At 48.5% G+C, this 2,088-nt stretch overlaps 1 pseudogene across 1 annotated transcript; it reads right to left on the minus strand.

The window, feature by feature from the left end:
• Window positions 1-419: 419 nt before the first annotated feature.
• Window positions 420-928, minus strand: LOC116539165 (annotated as a pseudogene). Its single transcript, XR_004263936.1, has one exon. The product of XR_004263936.1 is annotated as a ubiquitin-60S ribosomal protein L40 pseudogene (transcript).
• Window positions 929-2,088: the final 1,160 nt, after the last annotated feature.

Genomic DNA, 2,088 nt, shown 5'->3' on the forward strand with positions numbered 1-2,088 from the left:
CTCTCACATGGTGGAAGGGGTGAACAAGCTCTCTCAGGCCTCTCTTACAATTCAAGGGCGTTAATCCCCTTTAAGAGGGCAGAGTCTTTATGACCGGATCACCCCCAAAGTCCCTACTTCTTTTTCTTCTTCTTTTTTGAGACAGAGTCTCATTCTGTCGCCCAGGCTGAAGTGCAATGGCACACTCTTGGCTCACCACAACCTCCATCTCCCAAGTTCAAGTGATTGTCCGGCCTCAGCCTCCTGAGTAGCTGGGATTACAGGCGTGTGGCATCACATCCAGCTAATTTTTGTATTTTTAGTAGAGACAGAGTTTCACTATATTGGTCAGGCTGGTCTCGAACTCTTGACCTTGTGATCCACCCACCTCAGACTCCCAAAGTGCTGGGATTACAGAGCTGAGCGCCACTGTGCCTGGCTTTTTTTTTTTTTTTTCCAGTCAACCAAAGGGACACTTTATTGAGACTCCAGGGTCATGAGGCCTGGGCAGGAGGCTGCCCTTCCAGGAAGGAAGAGGCTTATTTGACCTTCTTCTTGCGCGTGGGTTGTTGGTGTGGCCACTCTGCTTCTTGTGGCAGTTGACAGCACGGGGGTGCAGACGAGCATAGCACTTGCGGCAGATCATCTTGTCGAAGTTGTATTTCTGGGCAAGCTGGCGGAGGGAAGGCTCAATAATGTCACCTCGCAGGCGCAGCACCAGGTGCAGGGTGGACTCTTTCTGGATGCTGTAGTCTGAGAGCGTGCGGCCATCCTCCAGCTGTTGGCCGGCAAATATCAGACGCTGCTGGTCAGGTGGGATACCCTCCTTGTCTTGAATTTTGGCTTTAACATTCTCAATGGTGTCACTGGGCTCGACCTCAAGGGTGATGGTCTTACCCGTGAGGGTCTTCACAAAGATCTGCATCTCTGCATCTGCAACTTGGCCGCCTCGCCCTTTTTTTAAGATGGAGTCTCACTCTGTCGCCAGGCTAGAGTGAAATGGCGCGATCTCGGGTCACTGCAACCTCCGCCTCCCAGGTTCAGGCAATTCTCTGTCTCAGCCTCCTGAATAGCTGTGATTACAGGCACCCACCACCACGCCTGACTAATTTTTGCATTTTTAGTAGAGACAGGGTTTCACCATCTTGGCCAGGCTGGTCTCGAACTCCTGACCTTAGGTGATCCGCCCACCTCGGCCTCCCAAAATGCTCGGATTAAAGGTGTAAGCCACCGCACCCAGCCTGGCCGTACTTCCTAATACCATTGTCTTAGAGGTTGGGTTTCAACATATGAATTTTGGGGAAACACAAACATTCAGACCATGGTGTTTGCATTTCTCTCATCATTCGCGACGTTGGCCGCCTTTTCACAGACTAGTTGGCCATTGTCTGTGTGTGTACAGTTTTAGTTTTATTGTAACAAAGCAATTTGTACCGTCTTTCCTTTTTAATTTTATTTATTTATTTATTTATTTAAATTAAAATTTTTAAAATAAAATTTAAATATCATGTTGGTCAGGCTGGTCTCGAACTCCTGACCTCAGGTGAGTGATACACTCGCCTCGGCCTCCCAAAGTGCTGGGATTACAGATGTGAGCGACTGCGTCCAGCTCCTTTTTGATTTAGACATTGGGTCTCACTCTGACGCCGAGGCTGGAGTACAGCAGCACAGTCATAGCTCACCGCAGCCTGGAGCACCTGGGCTCGAGTGGTCCTCCCAACATCAGCCTCCTGAGTAGCTGGGAGTACAGGCACATACCATCATACCTGGTTAGTTTTTTAAATTTATTTTTTGCAGAGATGGGGACTCACAGGCTGGTCCCAAACTCTTAAGTTCAAGTAATCCTCCTGCCTTGACTTCCGTAAGTGCTGGGACAACAAGTGTGAGTCACTGAGCCTGGCCTGTAAAATAATTTTTTTAGAGGTAAGGTCTTGCTATATCACCCAAACCGGTCTTGAGTTCCTGGTCCCCTCAGCCTCCTAAGTAACTGGGATTACAGGTGTTCGCCGCTGTACCTGGCTTACTTATAACATTTAAAACTGAGCATCACCTGCCCTTTCCAGTGAAACAGAAGGAACATTTCAAAATAAACAGGAACAAAATTACAAT

This window comes from Sapajus apella, unplaced genomic scaffold (genome assembly GCF_009761245.1).
Source record: "Sapajus apella isolate SASKATOON/1434 unplaced genomic scaffold, GSC_monkey_1.0 scaffold126, whole genome shotgun sequence".
NCBI classification, from domain to species: domain Eukaryota; kingdom Metazoa; phylum Chordata; class Mammalia; order Primates; family Cebidae; genus Sapajus; species Sapajus apella.